At 36.3% G+C, this 19808-nt stretch overlaps 1 long non-coding RNA gene across 1 annotated transcript in view; it reads left to right on the top strand.

Moving 5' to 3' along the window:
- LOC145536831 (uncharacterized) overlaps positions 1 to 19808 on the top strand; it is a 109973-nt gene that overhangs the window by 48003 nt on the left and 42162 nt on the right. Inside the window, exons 2-3 of the long non-coding RNA XR_014076038.1 lie at positions 16742 to 16797; positions 17985 to 18158. This is a non-coding gene — a long non-coding RNA (uncharacterized LOC145536831). The remainder of the gene's footprint in view (positions 1 to 16741; positions 16798 to 17984; positions 18159 to 19808) is intronic.

Genomic DNA, 19808 nt, shown 5'->3' with positions numbered 1-19808 from the left:
GGTAGACAGGGTATCCCAGTCTAATGGATGAGCAATGGACAACTTATTTTTTTCACTGCATCAACAAAAATTGCACTGGCTTTAAGCAGAAACAGGACTGAGGCTGGGTGTAATCAATATGATAACCTTTATTATACTGAATGAAGTGTTATTAAAACTTTATGGTGTACAATATTACTGTCATATTCATAATACAGTATTGGAAACATTGTTGCATTTAAATACACCTCTATGACATAAAGAGATGCACATTTTCTCTAATTATTAATGTAAGAGAGACAAGTATACTAAGTAGTGATGTAGTTCTTTAAGGCAAAGTTACGAAAGAGTAATAAAACTAACCCCCAAATGTAGAACTAATAATCAAGAATAAGAAGGATTCAGGATACATTTTGAATATATAAAAGTCAATAATTTGCTTACATACCAGGAATGAACAATTGGAATTTTAATTAAAAAAATTCCCATTTCCAGAGACATCCCTGGTAGTCCAGTGGCTAAGACTCAGCACTCCCAATGTAGGGGGCCTTGGGTCGATCCCTGTTTGGGGAACTAGATCCCACATGCCACAACTAAGAGTTTGCATGCTGCAACAAGGATCGAAGATCCTACATGCCACAACTAAGACCCAGTGCAGTCAAATAAATTTAAAAAATGACATTTCCAGTTGCACCAAACAAAAATGTAGTACTTAGGTGTAAATCTAACAAAATATGTACAGGATCTATTGATGAAAACCTAGAAAATTCTAAGGAAAGAGATCAAATAAGATCTAAATGGAGAGATACTTTCTGTTCATGGTTTGGAAAACTCAATATTGTTAAAATGTCAAATTTTCCTACTTTGAGCTATAGATTCAATGTAATTTGCATCAAAATTCCACCAAAATATTTTGTTGATAAGCTGACTAAACCTTTTATGGAAAGGCTAATTATCTATAACAGGTAACATAGTGCAGAGGAAGCACAACGTTGGTTTCAATACCACTTGATTTAAAAACTTACTGTATATATAAAGCTGTAGTTATGACAGCAACATGCAGCTAGTAAGAGGATAGGCACATGGATCAATAGAACAGAATAGACAACTCAGAAATAATCCATACAATATAGCAAACTAATCTTTGAGAAAGGCAGAAAAGCTGTAAAATGGTAAAAGGATAGTCTTATCAACAAGTACTGGAATAATTGTATGTCCACAGGTTAAAAAGTGAACCTACTTTGAGGCCCTCACCCTTTTACAAAAATGAACTGAAAATGAAATATATACCCAAGTAGAAAATGGAAAATTGTAAGACTTCTGAAAGAAAATACAGGAGAACATGTGATTTGGGGTTTGGTGATGGTTTTAGACATGACATCAGAAAAGAAATTGATAAGTAGGGCTTAAATTAAAAATATTTGCTCTGGGAATTCCCTGGTGGTTCAGTGGTTGGGACTCCATGCTTCCAGTGCAGGCGGTCTGGATTCAATCAATCCCTGGTTGGGGAGCTAAGATCCCATAAGCCGTGGGGTGCAGCCAAAAAAAAAGTTTGCTCTGACAAAACACTGTCAAGTGAATGAAAAGACAAAAGCCACAGACTAGGATAACATTCTGGGACTTCCCTGGTGGCTCAGATGGTAAAGAATCTGCCTGCAATGCAGGAGGCCCAGGTTCGATCCCAAGGTTGGGAAGATCTCCTGGAGAAGGAAATGGCAACCCACTCCAGTATTCTTACCTGGGAAATCCCATGGACAGAGGAGCCTGGCTGACTACAGTTCATGGGGTTGCAAAGAGTCAGATGTGACTGAGTGACTAACACACCCAGGAGAACATTTTGCAAAACCCCTGTCTGATAAAGAACTTTAATATACTGACAACTCTTAAAACCCACTCCAGTATTCTTGCCTGGAGAATCCCTTGGACACAAGAGCCCGGCTGGCTCCAGTCCATGATGTCGCAAAGAGTCGGACATGACTTAGCAACTAAACAACAACAACTTAAAACTCAACAATAAGAAAACAAAAGAAGACAAAATTGGGCAGAAGATCTGAACATACACTTCACCAAAGAAAATACAGAGATGGCAAATGAGCCAGTGAAAAGGTGCTCATTTGCAATTAGTGGAATTCAATTAAAAAAAAGATATCCCTATTCCCATATTAGAATGATTAAAAAATTTTAAAACCTATACATACCAATTGCAGGCGATAGGAATGCTTACTTTTAGTGTGCTTTTTAATTTTGCTCAAGAAATTATAATATGGAGATTAACTTGAAACCATCTACTTCAGGTTAATACTAATTCATGTTCAATACTGTGTGAAATCTTCCAATATTCTTTTTTTTTGCATCCTCTCTTCTTTGTGCTATTGCCGTGCAAATGAGATCTTTACATGTTATAACCCAAAGTACTGTTTTATAGTTGTTTTATACTTATATCTTTTATGCAGTTCTCTCTCTCTTTTTTATTTTTATTTTTGGCCGCACTGTGCAGCATTCAGGATCTCAGTTCCCTGACCAGGGATGAAACCTTTGCCCCCTGCATTGGGAACATGGAGTCTTAGCCACTGGACTGCCAGGAAAGTCTCTATCCAGTTCTCTTTTAAATCATTTTAGAATTAAAGAGTAAAGCATTATATTCTGTCATTTATTTTTACCTATATAGTTAAACTTTCTGGCCCTGTTTATTTATTTGTATGGATTTGAGTTAAAGTCATTTTTTATAAAAACAGAATTTGCTCTTTTAGTGCCGTTTTAGGTTCATAGTAAAGTTGAGTGATGGTACAGAGATTTCCCATATATTCCCTTCCCTCACATATGTAATGCCGTTCTCATTATCAACATTCCCCACCACAGTGGTACTTCTGCTACAACTGATGAACCTACATTAACCCATCATCCTCCAAGTCCAGTTTACATTAGGGTTCAGTCTTGCTGTTGTACATTCTATGGGTTTGCACAAATTGATAATGACAGTATACCCAAGATTAAACTATTAATCAGAATCTCTGCCCTGAAAAAATCCTCTGTACTTTGCCTATTTATCCCTCCCTCCATCCCCTAACCTCTGGCAATCCACTGACCTTTTTACTGTCTCCGTTGTTTTGTCCTGAATGTTTTTTTTTTCCTCTTAGTTTTGTATTTTACTTTGGATAGTTTCTGTCAACCTGTGTTCTAGTTTCCTGATTATTCATTTGTGTTGAATATAATTATGAGTCCATTAAAGGCATTCTTGATTTCTGTTAATGCATTTTTAATTTCTACCATTTTAATTTGATTACTTCTTATAGTTTCTGCCTCTCTTCTGATATTACTTACGGGATCTTGTCTGTTGCCTATGTTTCAAACATGTTATCCTAGTTATCTAAATTTTTCTGTTAGTTCCCACATCTTGTATCTGAGTCTGGTTTTAAAGATTACACTTTTTCAGGCATTTATTTTTATCACTCTTTTGATTTACATTATAATTTGTTGAAAGTCAGATATGTTATATAAGATAGTGGATATTGAAGTAAATATATTTTATTCTTTGAGAAAAACATACCTTTCCTTTATCTCGGCTTTTAATGTGGAATTTTGTATCAAACTAGTGAGAAGTGGGCTTTTTTTGAAGCTTGTTACTATGTTATCTCAGTGCACTAGAAACTTTGAACCATATTGTTGGGAGCTGTTCTGGAACTACTGCCGGGTGACAAAGTCACGGCACCAATCAAGAAGAAACTGCAAAGCGTTTCTCTCCAGGATCAGAACCTTCACTCCTTCCTGTTTCTATGCTTCTGTTGTAGCTAGCTGTGTTTCTTTCTTTCTGTTTGGAGCTGTTCTGGATGTACTGCCGGATGACAAAGTCACGGCACCACTCAAGAAGAAACTGCAATGCAGTTTCTCTCTAGGATCGGAACCCTCCCTCCGTCCTGTTTCTATGCTTTTGTTGTGGCTAACTCTGTTTCATTCTTTGATGGCTGGAGTTGTAGGGGCTTCCATGATGAGATCATGAGAGTCCAGTAAAAAGAAAAATGATCCCTTGCCCCAGAGAAACATTCCAAAAATGATTAAACCTACTGAGGCCCCTGACTGGTGGGTCCCTAACATTCAGCCAGGGAATAAGGCCATGATCATTTGGAAAACAAGCCCTAAGCCTATTGTGACCTGGCCTCATGAAGAAATTGTTATTGATGACTGGAAAATTTGGGTCATGTATCAGGGAAAGTTACAGAAACTAAGCCAATTGCCTTTTTCCCTCAGAATCTAAGCATAAATGGAAAAGATACATATAAATTGTATTGTAAATAGTTTCTAGGTAAACTGCAAAAGACTTCCCCCTGCCAGAAATAGTCTTGTGGTATGTGGGTAGATGGTAAACAAGCCACCACTGACAATGGCTGTACTATGAAAAACTTTGCCCTTAGCCACCGCTATAGTTTTTAGTCATTGAAGCAAGACGCTGAACTCACTGTAGTAGCAGGCTGTACAAAATAAGCAGATGGAATAATATGATTTATAGATTATGTTTTAGTAAAATAAAAATAAAATAGGTTTCGGGGTAAACATGTAACCAAAATGTGACAATAGACTAAGAAAAAACTTTTAACACATCTTAGAATCAGGGGATGTTGATCTGAATGGAAAAATATTGTAAGAATCATTACATAGAAAATCATGTGCTATATAAATAGAGACTAAAGCAATAAAGATTATGGTCTTTGGGGCATCAAAAAACTCTCTGTCCCCTTTCTTTTCCTTTTGCCGACGCCATTCATCCCTTGGGGACTCCTGGACCAGCTGGAGCGGGACTCTGGCACATATAATGATAACTTATTTCTCTGTCCCTGCTTGGCTTTGGTTTTCCCCCATTGCACTTCTTCCCAGAGAGTGTCTTTCCTCTTCAGTTTTCTCTTGTGTATTATTTGAATTTTAAACTGGCTCTTTGATTCTGGGTCTTAGAGTATGGTCTGTACATGTTTTCTTGCACCTTCATATTTAATGCTGCTCCCAGCTTGTATTCGTGTTCCTCCCCTAGGGCTAAAGGTTTGTTTTTTTTCCTCCCTTACCCAGATGTAGTTGGTTTCCACCACTGGGTTTCCCCACATTGTGCATTTAGGCTTTTGTTCCTTAGGGGAGATGGGCCTGGTATTAATTTTGGTCTGCCGTCTATTACTCTACCCAGTGCTTCAGGCCACAGGTTTTGGTGAGCTTACTTTGAGATTCAGAATTTATTATTTATTTATTTTTTGTAAGAGAGAGAGAAGAGATACCTCTGGCAGGATTTCACCCATAGTTGCTGCTCCCCCTTCCCCATACAGCACAAATGAAATCTGTCTCTGTGATCTTCCCTGGGGCCACCCGTTGATAAAGACTGCAGGCCAGTACAACCTGACACCTGTTTTTGAAACCTTGAGGGGCTTCTCATTCTCATGGAACCCTGCATTTGGCCATTAATGATTGATTATAATTTGTAGTTTAATATTCCTACCTGCTTTTATATGACTTTCTGTGGCATTATTCTAGTAATCAGTTGCTCTATCATTCCCTGTAGGCACCTTCTCTAAATTTCTTCATAACTCTTTGCCACAGTGGCTTAACTTTAAGGTCAAGAAAATCATTAATTTGCAGTTGTCAAGCTTTTTTTCTTCTCTTAAGGAACATAGTGATGCTGTTTCTAATGTATCTGAGCTTTGTCATCCTTGTTACTTTTGTTTGTTGATATTTTTTCACTTGCATTATTTCAACTTTTTTTTATTATTCCATGCATGGACATGACTGAGCAACTTCACTTCAAAACTTAATGTTCTTTTTAAAACTTTTGGTTGCATCTCTTCAATTTGTTTTGTTGTTATTGCTATAGAGATTACAATATACAGACCTACTAATCACCTAACAGTTTGTATAGATTTAATGTTTTACCACTTCAGGTAAAACACACACTTAGATCTCTTTAAACTCCCTCATATTTTTAAAAGTAGTTGCCATGTGTCTTCAGTTCAGTTCAGTTCAGTCGCTCAGTTGTGTCCGACTCTTTGCGACCCCATAGACTGCAGCATGCCAGGCCTCCCTGTCCATCACCAATTCCCAGAGTTTACTCAAACCCATGTCCATTGAGTCGGTGATGCCATCCAGCCATCTCATCCTCTGTCATCCCCTTCTCCTCCCGCCTTCAATCTTCCCAGCATCAGTGTCTTTTCAGATGAGTCAGTTCTTCGAATCAGCTGGCGAAAGTATTGGAATTTCAGCTTCAGCATCAGTCCTTCCAATGAATATTCAGGACTGATCTCCTTTTATATGTTTTGAAAGCCCACCAGACTGTATTATTTTAGAGTCTTACATATTTTAAAGAACTTATTTAGAAGAAGAAAAATGGTCATTTAGTCACTTACCATTTCTGTTGTTCTTCCTTCATTCCTAAAGATCCTAGCTCCCTCTGGTCATTATTTACCTTCAAGAATAAAGAACTCTATCATTTCATCTCAATGCTGCTTGAAATGAATTTTCTTCATTTTCCTGCATCTTAAGAATGTGTTCATTTCACCTTCATTCCTGGAGGACGTTTTTATTGGATAAGGAGATGTTAGATAAGGTAACCATTATTTATTCTTTTAGCTCTTTAAATAAAGATACTTTGCTACCATCTATCTCCTCCATTGTTTCTCATGAGAAATTTGCAGTTGTTTAGAATCATTGTTTCCCCATAGGAAAAGTGTTGATTTTTGTAGCTGCTTGCAAGTTTTTTCTTTATTTTTCTTTTTTAGCAGTTTGGCTAATATTTTGGAATGATTTTTCTTTCAGCTTATCTTGTTTGGGCTTGCTGAGGTGGTTGAATATATATATGTATATTTATCTTTCAATCAAATTTGGGAAATTTTTGGCTCCTACAAATATTTTTTTCCTGCAGTATATTGTTTTTCTCATTCTGGTATCTGAAGACTTGTATACTAGACTTTTTTATATTGCCCCAAAGGGCCCGAGTCTCTGTTTTGTTTCAGCCTTTTTTGTTGTTGTTGTTCAGATTGGGTAATTTCTGTCTTCAAATTCAGTGACTCTTTTTCCCTGTCTCCATTCTGCTATTGAGATCTTAAGTGAATTTTTTTTGTTGTTGTAGGTGATGTATTTTTTAGTTAAAATTTCAATTTGGTTCTTAAGTGTTATTGAGATATAATATCATACCAAAAAATTATTCACTGTATGTGCACAATTCACTTATTTTCATTAAATTTGTGTACCGTGTGCATCTGTTAACCACAATCCAGTTTTAGGACATTTCACTAGTTCCAAAAATTCCTTCAAGCCTATCTATATTCAGTCCTGTTCTGTCCTCAGCCCCAGGCTACCACTGATCTATCTAAAATGAGCCTTTTCTAGATATTTCATATTAATGAAATTATATAATGTTTATATAGTTTGACCCCCCTCTTCACTTATTAAAGTCTTTTTTTTTTCTTTGTTTTTTTGGCCATGCTACAAGGCTTACAGGACCTTAATTCCTCCAGGGATTAAACCTGGGACCAAGGCCGTGAAAGCACTGAGTCCTAACCACTGGACTGCCTGAGAATTCTCAAAATCTTTTTGAGGTTGATCCTTGTGGTAGCATATCACAATATTTTATTCCTGTTTTAGAGCTGAATATTATTCAGTTTTATAAATATACTACATTTTTGTTTTTTCCATTTGGCACTTGACAAAGTTCATTTGTTTCCCCTTTTTGTTTTTCTTTTGTCTGTTAATAAATGTTGCTGTGAACATTGATGTACATCTTCTTGTATATTTTCATTTCTCTTGTGTAGATTTTTTTGGAGTAGACTATCTGGGTCATATTTATTTAGCTTTTAAAGAAACTGCAAACTGTTTTCCAAACTGCCTGTACTATTTACATTCCCACCTACAATATATGAAAGTTCACATTTCTCCACATCCTCATCATCACTTGTTACTGCCTGTGTTTTTTATTATACCCATTTTAGTTTGTGTGAAGTGGTATTTTGTTGTGGTTTTATTTTGCATTTCATTAAGCTTAATGAGGTTGAGCATCATTTCATTTGCTTATTGCTCATTCATATGTAGTTGAAGGAATAACATTTAAACCTTTTCTCCATTTCTAATTTTTTTCTTATTGTATCTTCAGAATTTGAACACAAAGTTAGGAAAAATAAGATTTTCAAATATTTTCTCCCACAAGGTAGCTTGTCTTTTCGTTTTCTATAGTGTTTATCCATAGCACTAAGATTTTTAATTTTGATAAAGCCCAATATATCAGTTATTTTCTGTATCTAATCTTTTATCAATGTTTCAGTGTCTTGTTTACTGTAAATTTAAGGTAAAGTTTTAAAATCTGGTAATGAGAGACTTCCCTGATGGTCCAGTGGTGGTTAAGACTCCATGCTTCCAATGCAGGGGTAAGAGTTCCATCCCTGGTCGGGGAACTAAGACCTACATGCCTTGGGGTGTGGTCAAAAAAAAAAAAAATCTGTGATGAAAGACCTAATAGTTTTGTTGTTTTTCAGAATTGTTTCAGGTATTCTGTATTTTTTGCATTTAGGATCATTTGCCATTTTCTACAAAAAAAAAAAAAAAGAAAGCCTGTTGGGATTTTGACATAGATTGTATTGACTTTGTAGATCAGTTTGATGAGAGTGTTCTAATCCAAACGTAGATTTTCATAACTTTCTTTCCATTTATATATATCCTTCAATTTTTCCAGGCAGTGTTTTGTAGTTTTTAAGTATAAATCTTTTCTTTTGTTAAAATTCTTAGATATTTTATTCTTTTTGATGCTATTCAGAACGGAGCTCTCAGTTTCATTCTTGGATGACTTACTGTAGTATAGAAACAAAATTGATTTGGGGTTTTAAATCGTGTAATCTATTGCTTCCTAATCTTTTTTGTTAGTTTTTTTGTTTTATTATGGATTCCTTAGGACTTTCTACTCATAAGATTATTTCACTTGCAAATAAGTACAATTTTACTTCTTTTCTAATCTCATTTTCTTTAGTTTTTTCCCTTTATTTACTGCCTAGAACTTCCAATACAGTGTTGAACAGGAGTGGTAGGAATGGGCGTTTTTGTCTTATTCCCTTTAGGGGAAAGCATTTAGACTTTCACCTTAAAGATATTAGTAGCTATAGGTTTTTGTTTTGTAGATTTCCTTTATTAGGTTAAATAAGTTGTTTTCATTCTTAGATTTTTGAGTTTTAAAGTATTGAATGAGCTTGGAATTTAGTGAGGTGCTATTTTTATGTTCATTGAGATGATTATGTGGTTTTTCTTTTGGAATTCAATGTATCTAACTACATTGATTTTTGAATTGTGAAACATGTCTGAGTTTCTGGGATAAACCTTACTTTGTCAAGATGTTAGATTAGATTTGCTCAAAGTTTGTTAATTGTTGCATTTACTTTCACGAGGGAGATTCCTCTGTATTTTTCTTATGTCTTTGTGAGGGTTTAGTATCAACATGATTGTGGCCTAATTCATTAAAATGAGTTGGGATGTAATACCTCTTTAATTTTCTGAAATAGTGTTTGTAGAATCCATATTATTTCATGCTTACATATTTGGTAGAATTCACCAGTGAATTCATCTTAGCCTGATGTTTTCTTTTGGGGAAGATTTTTAACGTTTAATGTATATCTTTAGGTTATATACTTATATTTGAGTGAGCTTTGATAGTGTGCATTTTTTAAAGAATATGACCATTCATTTCAGTCGTTGAGTTTATTGACAAGAACTTGTTCTTAAAATTCACTTATCATTTTTTTATATGTATATAATAAGGTGATGTCAGCTTTCTCATTTGTGGTAATGCTGTCCTGCTTTCTCTCATTTTCTCTGCTTTCTAATCAGCCTGGCCAGAAGTTTATTAATTTCATTGATCTTCCCAAAGATCTACATTTTGGTTTCATTGATCTTCTTTATTATTTTATGTTATCAATTTCATTGATTTTGTTTGTTTATTTTTACCTCCTACTTACCTTTAGTTTAATATGCCCTTTTGATAGTTTCTTAAGGTCAGGTCACTGAGTTAAGACTTCATATAGGGGTTTTATGCTATTTTCTCCTATGTACATCTTTGGTTGCACCCCATAAATTTTGATTTACTTTAATTTTTATTATGTTTAAACTACTTCTAATTTCTGCATTGATTTCTTCTTTGATCCATGAGTGTGCTGTTTAGCTTGAATATATTTGGGAGATATTCCAGAGATCTTTCTGGATTATCTATTTTAACTCTCTTATAGTCAAAAATATACTTTATGTTATTTGCATTCTTTCAAATTTACTTAAGATTGTTTTATAGTCCTGGTTATGATCTATCTTAAAAATGCCCAGTATGTACTTAAAAAAGGATATGTGTTTTACTGTTGGCTGGTGTTACAGAAATATCAGCCAGGTCAAGTTAGTTGATTGAGTTGTTCAATCTATATGTTTTCTGTCCACTTTTTATATCAATTATAGAGAGAAATATATTGAAATCTCTACATGTAATTGCAATTAGTCCATTTCTTCTTGAAGTTCTGTTAATTTTTGCTTAATTTGTTTTGAGGCTTTCGTCATTGTTAAGTCTTGCTTAACCCCTTTATCATTATGATAGGTAGGTAATATTCTTTAGTCAGAAGACTGCTTCGTCTGCCCCAAAGTCCTTCGTTTCTAGCAAATTGAGCCGTGAAGAAAAAACAAACTTGGAGAAAATTGAGGAGAGGATATGATCCAGGTGATTGTTGATACTAAACTTGTTAAGGTTAGGCTATGAGTGCATGAAGTAGAAGAGTTAATAAAAATATGAGGACTTTGAATTTTTTAATATATATGAAAATTCAGCTTTTTTTTAACTTGTGAAAATTACAGACCCCAGATAAAGCATGACTTGAATCCTTTTAAAAGATACATTGAAGTTCCAAAATAACTTTTATGGTAAAATACACCTTAAACAGAATTTGAAAGAAAACTAATTTGTGTTGCACACAAAAGGTAAAGGGTTTCTATCTCTGCTGTTTCAAAGAGTTTGTAAGAAAAATAGTCGATTAATGGGTAAAAGATATGAGTAGATAATTCCCTGGAAGTGCCTGTCCAAATCAATAATAAGTATAGAAAATATACTGAAGGAAATGCAAATTACGTTTTAAGTGCAATATTTTCTTACCTGCTAGATTGGAATAAAACTAAATAGACAACTAGTATTGGCAATGGTGGGAGAAGGGTACGTTTATATGTTGGCTGTGAAACTGAATTGTCACTGTCTGTCCTGTAAGACCTTCCACTGAGGAAGCCCTGCCCCAAGCTCTTCTACTTTCTGGAGACCACACTTCTTACCTAGACTTCACATCAGTGGCTTTGAGTTCTGTCTTTGTTTCTGGTATCTGAGGAATTTATTTTTTTCTCTTTGATCTTTTATCAGTATGTTCTGTTTTATCCAGCATTTCTACTTTGAGTAGAAATCTGCCTGCAATGCAGGAGACATAGATCACTGGGTTGGGAAGATCCTCTGGAGAAGGGAAAGGCTACCCACTCCAGTATTCTGGCCTGGAGAATTCCATGGACTGTATAGTCCATGGGGTCGCAAAGAATCGGACAGGACTGAGCAACTTTCACTTTCTACTTTGAGTTGTGTGAGGGGTGGTTTCCCTTAGAACTCTAAGTTCACCATGATGACTGGAATTCATCTTTAAAGATGTCACCAAATTTGTTACCATATCACTCAAAAGAGAAAAGCTGTCTTTCAAATATTAAGGAGATAGAAATAATGAAATAAAAAATTATTCGCGAAATTAGCATCCATGAACCTTTCTTGAAAAAGGTATTTAACAGTGAAATATAGTCAATCAAGAAGTAAATAAAAATATAAAAATTCGTATTTTAAGGCAAGTCAAGGAGTATTTAAAACTAAAGCTTTTTCTCTGTTGTCTGGCCTCCTCTCTCCCATCTTCCGTGAGTTGTGTATCTGCGTAACGCATCGACCAAACCTCTCCATCAGCAGAAATACCTGTTCAATCATAAGGAGCAACATTCTCCTAGCACCAACCAGACAACTCTTTAAAAGATAACATTCCTTCTTAATCTTGTATGGAGTCACAATGTCCACCACTTAGAGATCTGAATTGTGCAAACTATGTATGTTATTTAATGTACACCTTTCTGTCCCAAAAGTTTTGACCTCTTATGTGTGGAACAGTTCTCCGAGCTTCCTGAGAGGCTGTTACTGGGTTATACTCCTCAATTTGACTTGAATAAAATTTTCCTTTTCCTTCATAGATTGACTGTTGATTTTTTTGTCAACAATAGGAGTAGAATTAACTGTTATAAAAGCGCTGGTGGTAAACATTGAATCCATGGTAAGTAGAGGAAAAACTGAGGGAGTTAAGGTTACACTACAAAATGTGTTATAAAAGAAAATAGAAATGCATGAGCCACAGAAATTTGTCCTTTTGTGAGGAGTTGTGGAAGTAATTATCCTCATTCTTCACTGTATAGCGTCAGTACTTTGTAGACTTAAAGAAAATGCAGAACGTAAGAGTTGTGAGTTAAGTTTTATTTGGAGTAGAATGAGGACTGCAGCACAGGAGATAGTACCTCAAGGAACTCTGAGAGACTGCTCTGGGAGAGGGAAGAGGTCAGGGGAAGGACAGTATATACGTGATTTTGGTGAAGGGCGAGTACATGCTATCTAGTACATGTTTTTCTAGATTTCTGCTAGTCTCGTGAAGCTTTCGTTAGTCACAAGGAACAGTTGAAGAAGTCACCATGAAGAATTTTAGTGCTTTTCTAGATATTAGGAGATACAAGAATTGGGCTCATAAAATTGGCTCCTGAAAATACCTGTCTGAAAACCTGTCGTACCAGTCTCCACACCCTTACCCCACCCCGCCCCGGCACAGTTCAGTTCAGTCGCTCAGTCCTGTCCTCATTTCTGTTCTCCACACTGAACTCCTTTCAGGGGGTGTTGAAAGTCAGCAGCTGCAGCAGCACATGATTTAATCCTTGTAGTTGCTGCTGCTGCTGCTGCTGCTAAGTCGCTTCAGTGCATGAAAGTAAAAAGTGAAAGTGAAGTCGCTCAGTCGTGTCCGACTCGTAGCGACCCCGTGGACTGTAGCCTACCAGCCTCCTCCGTCCATGGGATTTTCCAGGCAAGAGTACTGGAGTGGGGTGCCATTACCTTCTCCAATCCTTGTAGTTAGCAATTGCCAATTTGTAGTTGAAAACTTTAATATGTGATAAAAATATGTTTTATACACTAATGCTTTTTCATCCAAAAAGACTTTAAGATGTCATTTTGAAAGTTACATTTCTTGTGAAACAGCATCTGAAATTCAGCAAGTGCTTTAGTGTCATTTTATTTCTCTTCTTTTTTAAAACAAGTAAAGTAAGATTGAACTATTTAAAATAAAAGCTCATATAATCCCACTTTAAAACTTTGAAGTATAGTTTACACATATTAGAATGTATTGTTGGGAAGAAATTTTTCTCTAACCTTATAGGTTCTTCTGGCCTGTCTAATAATTAAATTGACATGATTGATTTATAGGAGAGTAACAGGAGAAAAATCAAACAAAAGTTCAAGAATATGTGTACTTGAGGCAGAGCCAGGAATATTGAGTAACTGGTCAAAATGGCTGAAACTTTCACTTTGAATACCATCTTTAGCTAAAGACAGAAGAGGTTGTTGAGGGTAGTGGTTTGGGACCTCACAGATAAATGGAAAAGGAAACAATTGGTATGTAAATGCAGAGAACCTGACAGGGAGTAGATTCTTGATCTCTAGGTCTTGCTGAATTTCCTCCCATCACAGCTAGTCCATATTATTTGCAGATATTTCTGGTGATAGCTTTATTCCAGGAACAGGCCCTTAATCCTTATTCTTTAGGTAGTTTCAGGATAGGTATGAAGAAAGTCTTCCAGAGTCTTCTGTTATTTATAAATAATCAGCCAAAATTAATCCTCATGCCAAAGAGAAACATTTTGGGGTGGCAAATTTTGTACCCCTAAAGCATCATAAGTGTTTCATTTCCATCACCTATGAAGGTTTCCTTGTGCTCCTTTCCAATCAATTCACCTCTCCCTACCTAGCAACAGTGATTTAATTCTAGGTTAATGAAATTATTTGTAACTTTTTAATTTACCGATATTTTTCATTTTCATTTTATATTTTTCTATATTTTTCTTTAAGTTTTATTGAGATATAATGGACATATAGCACTGTATACTTTTAAGGTGTACAGCATAATGATTAGACTTACATGCATCATGAAATGATTACCATAGTGAATTTGATGACTATCCATACCTCATATATATGCAAAATTAAAGAAATAAATTTTTTTCTTGTGATGAGGACTCAGGATTGGTTTACTCTTAAGAGTTTCCATATGTAGCATTTATCAATATTAATTTATTTTGTTGTACCTAACATCCCTAGAGCTTATTTATCTTATATAAGTGCTTATTTATCGTACCTTTAGACTGCCTTCATCCAGTCCCCCCAGCACCATCCTTCTAATCTCTGGTAGCCACAAATCTGGTGTCTTTTTGTATGAGTTAGTTTATTTTGAAGTATAATTCACCCACAATACTGTTAGTTCCTGTTATACAGCAAACATACTGATTTCATATTTATGTATATTTCAAAATGATCATCATGATAAGTTTACTTAGCATCTGTCACCATTCAAAGCTATTATATAATTATTGGCTTTATTTCCCACACTGTACATTTCATAGCTGTGACTCATTTATCTTGCAACTGGAAGTTTGCCCCTCTTAAACTTACCCTCATCTATCTGTCTCTTTTGCCCACTCATTCCCCTCTGGCAACCATCTGTTCTCTGTATTTATATTTCTGTATTGTTATATTTGTTCATTTGTTTTGTTTTTTAAATTTCACTTAGCGTAATAATAATTGATGCTTTTGAATTGTGGTACTGGAGAAGACTCTTGAGAGTCCCTTGAACAGCAAGGAGATCCAATCAGTCCATTCTAAAGGAAATCAGTCCTGAATATTCATTGGAAGGACTGATGCTGAAGCTGAAACTCCAGTACTTTGGCCACCTGATGCGAACATCTGACTCATCTGAAAAGACCCTGATTCTGGGAAAGATTGAAGGCTGGAGGAGATGGGGATGACAGAGGGTGAGATGGTTGGATGGTATCACTGACTCAAGGGACATGAGCCTGAGTAGGCTCCGGGAATTGGTGATGGACAGGGAGGTCTGGTGTGCTGCAGTCCATGGGGTCGAAAAGAGTTGGACACGACTGAGCAACTGAACTGAACTATAGCATAATACCCTCTAGGTCAGACTTCCTTTTTTTTTTTTTGGTTAAGTAATATTCTGTTTAGTGTGTATGTTTGTGTGTGTTTGTACACATACCACATCTTCTTTATCCACTCATCATTGAAGGGCCTGGAGTGTCCCAAACCTGGTGTTGGTCAGCTGGTAAGTGGGCTGGATCCTGGGGTAGCTGACTAAAGGGCCCACAGTGTCTCAGTGCAGCTGTTGGCCTGCTGGTAGGTGAGGCTGGGTCCCAGTCTTCCTGGGGCTAGTACCAATCTGTTTGTGTGCAGAGCCAGGTCCCACGGTTTTTGACTGCAGGGCCCTGGGGAACCCTGAAACTGATGTCAACTCCTCTGGTGCATGAGGCTGGGGCCCAGCAGGTCCCAGAGTTGGTGCGGCCTCTGGTGCATGTGATGGGTCTTGACAGTAGTAGGCTTTTGGGCTGTGGTGGTCCTAGGGCTGGTGCCTTCTCACTGGTGGGCACAACCAGGGTGCAGGGGATCCCAGGGTTAGTGCCCACCCACTGGTGGGTGCAGCCAGAACCCTCGATATCCTGGGGCTAATGCCCGCTTGCTGATAGCCAGAACTGGGTCCTGGTGTCTCTGGCTGCAGGAACCTGGGGTCTCAGAGTTGGTGTTTGCCCACTCACTGGTAGGTGAGCAGGAACCTGGGGTCTCAGATTTGGTGTCTGCCCACTCACTGGTAGGTGAGCTGGGTCTCTCTGGCTGACTGTAAGCCCTCAGCATCCCTGGGCTAGTGCTGGTGCACTGGTGGGTGGCCTATGTCTGAGGGTGGCTAGGTGCTCAAGGGGTCCTAAGGCCTGCTGGTGGGTGGGTCTGTGTTGCCATCTGGCTAGCTGCTTGATCTTAAGCATCCCAGTATTGATGGTGACTGGCTGGTGGGTGGGGCCAGTTCCATCCCTAATAAGCTAGAGGGAAGATTTCAAAATGGTACTCTCTAGCACCAGTATCCTCCTGACAGAATGAGCTCCCCAAGATAGTTACTGCCAGCATGTGTGACCCCAGGGTGAGCTATAGTTGCCTCTTGCCTCTCCCAGAGCCTCTGCAGGATCAGCAGGAGCATCTGATCCAGGCTCCTTTCACATTATTGCTTCTTCTCAGGATCTCAGAGTATGTGAGATTCTGGGTGTGCTCCTTAAGAGTTGAGTCTCTTCTACCCTCTGGTTCTCCTGGAAAGTAAGCCATCTAAATTTTTTTTAATTAATTTATTTTTTACTGAAGGATAATTGCTTTACAGAATTTTGCTGTTCTCTGTCAAACCTTAGCATGAATCAGCCATAGGTGTACACACATTCCCCTCCCTTTTGAAGCTCCCTCCCATCTCCCTCCCCATCCCACCCCTCTAGGTTGACACAGAGCCCCTGTTTGAGTTTCCTGAAATTTTTAAATGAAATATTTCAAACAGAATATATTGGGAATGACAAACGGAGTGCTTGTTATCACCACCCTGCTTTAACAAACCTTAAACCTTATCATATTCTGTTTCAGATTTTTAAAAACTTTAAACAGTGCGGTCAAAGCCCCCTCTTCATCACATGCCACACGTAAGTCCTATTCTGAAGTTGTATGTCATTACCATGTGCTTTTTAAAATACTTTCATGGCTTAGTTATATAGTAATAGTTTTTCCTTGCTACTAAGCTTATTAAAATTCTATCATATTTTATGTATTCCACAACTTGGTTTTTTCACTCATCATTATTTTTGAGGTACAGGATATTCAGTAACTATGGAGTGGTGTAGCCATAGTAGTTATTTACAGTGTCTTTTCTGGGATTCATCTATATTGATAAGTATATTAGTCTAGCACATTCATTTCAATTACTGTATCATAGTGCGCTTGGTGAAAATACAGTGGATCTGTTATCCCACTGATAGATGTTTAGGTTGTTTCCAGTTATTTACTATGAAATACCAAGCTATAGTAAAATCTTTAGAGGATTTCTTATGCACAGATGAGAATTTCTGTAGTGTTTTTGTTAAAATGAAATTATGTAGTATGTAAAGTGAAATATGTGTTACTCTTCAGAGTGATTGTCCCAATTTACACTCTCACCAAAGAATATGAAAATATTGATTTCTCAGTAACATTTTCTTTCCTCTCCATATCCCTTTTCCCTCTGCTTATTCTTTGCAAACTTTGTTATTATTTTTATAATTTGCCAATATGATTGATATGAAATTATATCTTGTGCTTTAATTTGCCTTTCACTAATTATTAGTGATGTTGAAGATCTTTTCATATGCTTTTTAATAATTCTGGTTACCTTTTCTGAATGTTTCTGTTTTTATCATTTACTGTTATCTTTTGGGTTGTTTCGTCTTTTAATTTTGTTAATTGATTTGTGATAGTATTATTTTTAATATTCTGAATTCCAGTCTATAGTAGTTTTTAAAAAATATTCTGGATATCATTCCTTTAAAAAATTTTTTTCACTTGAAAGTAATTTTAAACTTACAAAAACATACCAAAAGTAATATAAGGAACACATGTATTCTCTTATCAGGATTTGTCTGTTGTTTAGATTTTCCACTACTAGTTTCTTTTGTGCTCCTCCCTTTCCACTCTGTATAAAAATTTTTTTTTTCTAGACTATTTGGTCCTTTACACCTAAATACTTCAGTGGATACTTTCTAAACAAAGTGTTTTTTTTTTTTTAATAACCACAGTACATGTGTCAACCTCATATTTCTAAACTATTCTTCACATTTCATAACAATGTTCTTTATAGCATTTTTACCCCGTCTAGTCCTGAATCCAGCCTGCTGCTGCTCAGTCGCTAAGTCGTGTCTGACTCTTTGTTACCCCATGGACTGTAGCCTGCCAGGCTCCTCTGTCCATGGGATTCTCCAGGAAAGAATACTTGAGTGGGTTGCCTTTTCCTTCTCCAAAATCCAGCCTACAGGTAAATATTAAATTTAGCTGTCATAATCTTTTTAGTCTTCTTTAATCTGCAGCATTTCTACAGCCTTGCAAAACTGTAGTACAGTATGGCAACCAGAATATTCACATTGTTAATGCTTCCATCAAAATGTAGTGAGACATTTTGAGATCATGAAAATATCTTGCATACCATAAAAAATCCCCCTGTACTTAGCCTTTTTCCTTGCCCATTCTTTACTCCGGTTGTTTTGTAACTCTAGTACTGCCTTCACATTTACCAGTCAGGCCTCAGGAAAATACTATAAGAACAAGACCTACCTTCTCCTCGATTTATTATTATGAGGGATTGAAATTCTTAGCCTTTTTTCAATGGTTTATAATTCATTATATTTCTTAATTATTTTTATGTTCAAAATGTTCTAGATATGGCCAGTGGGAGCCCTTGAAAACTATTTATTATGTGCTTGTAATATGTCCCTAACATTTATTTGAACATTTCCTTACTTTTGTCATCATAAGATTCATCTTATACCTATCCTGCCTCATCCTGCAATTGTCTGTTTTTTCTAGGAGCCTTGGTTCCTTTTAATGGAGGGATAGTATTTACAAACCAAGACTTTGGTGCTTGGTTGCTCATTGCTCCTGAGGTCTTTTATTCTTAGCTCTTTCAGTGTATAGAGTTAGAAAGTACATGCATATATACACACAAATACATAAATATATATACACACAAACATATACATGTTTTTGTTTGTTCATACTGTACCTTCAGTTCTAATCCATCCTTATAGTGTTCTTTCTTGCTTTACCTCACTCCATGTTTGTCTTTTCTGTCTGTGCACAGTGAGAAAACTGGCTCCCACAACATCAAAAATATCTACTCAATTGTGCAATCTTACAATGTATCTAAAATATTTTCAAAACTGCTTCACACAAAAGTCAATAAACAAATCTATTAAAAATAGCTAAGGGTTTATTTTCACATCTCCGCTGCTCACCCCCTGACACCCCACTGCATCCCCCAAGACTGAGGGTATATTGTCAGATACTATGTTTATAAGATATTTGAATCCATCCTTTCTTCCTCCCTCCCTCCCTTCATTCCATTCTTCCCCTTTCCTTGTCCATTGCCATGATCCTTCTTCTTTCTCTTCCTTTTTCCCATCTCATTTGCCTCCTTTCCTTCTTTCCCTGTGGTTATGGTCTAAACTCAAAATGTAACTGTGTTCATTTGTTTAGTTTTAGTTTTCCTTCCATTATGTTCTTATTGATATAATTTTATTTTTTGAATATTTAGGATAGTAATGTGCTTTAATAAGTAAAAAATATACAAAGGGTTACATTCAGAGAAATGTAAATCACTCTCTCCTGTATCCATTCTACCTCATTTGTCTCTTCATCCCTTATGGGTAACCAGGTTCATTGTCTTCTGCTCTATTCTGCCAACACAGATATATGTTTTCTTATTTTCCCTTCTCACACAATAGGTAGCATGATATATTTGTTCTTTAACATATTGCACTTTGAATTTTCCTTTTAATAGTACTTCTTAGAAACTACATATCAGTTCATAATATCCCTGTATTATTTTTTGAATGTATGAAACATCTGTAGTGATATTCCTTATTTAATTCCTGATATTAGAAATTTGTGGGGTTTTTTTGTTGTTTGA

Source organism: Giraffa tippelskirchi, chromosome X (genome assembly GCF_054371585.1).
Source record: "Giraffa tippelskirchi isolate mGirTip1 chromosome X, T2T-mGirTip1v1.2.pri, whole genome shotgun sequence".
In the NCBI taxonomy this organism is placed as follows: Eukaryota; Metazoa; Chordata; class Mammalia; order Artiodactyla; family Giraffidae; genus Giraffa; species Giraffa tippelskirchi.
The sequence above is the reverse complement of the archived record's forward strand: the minus strand, read 5'-3'. Positions and strand labels throughout refer to the sequence as shown.